The sequence below is a fragment of the Eimeria mitis genome, genomic scaffold (assembly GCF_000499745.2).
Source record: "Eimeria mitis Houghton genomic scaffold, Emh_scaff325, whole genome shotgun sequence".
Classification (NCBI taxonomy): Eukaryota; Apicomplexa; class Conoidasida; order Eucoccidiorida; family Eimeriidae; genus Eimeria; species Eimeria mitis.
This window is the reverse complement of record NW_013571588.1, coordinates 20,344-20,612: the sequence shown is the minus strand read 5'-3', so window position 1 is coordinate 20,612 and position 269 is coordinate 20,344.

Below are 269 nucleotides of genomic sequence, written 5' to 3'. Positions count from 1 at the left end.
GAAAGCAAACCAACTGGGTTTAGATGGCTAGATAGATAGCTGCCTGTACACCTCGCAGCAGCAGCAGCAGCAGGAGGAGTATTATTTATAATATTAAGAGGCAACATAGACTCATCCTCTAGCCTGCAGGATACACATTTCGGTATATCTATGCTGGCTAGCTGCGAGGCCTCCATTACTTCTCTTTTGTGCTGCTGCGCGAACTGCTGCTGCTGCTGTTTATACAAATCCAATATACGCAGCTGACGACGACGAGCCTCCTGTATACA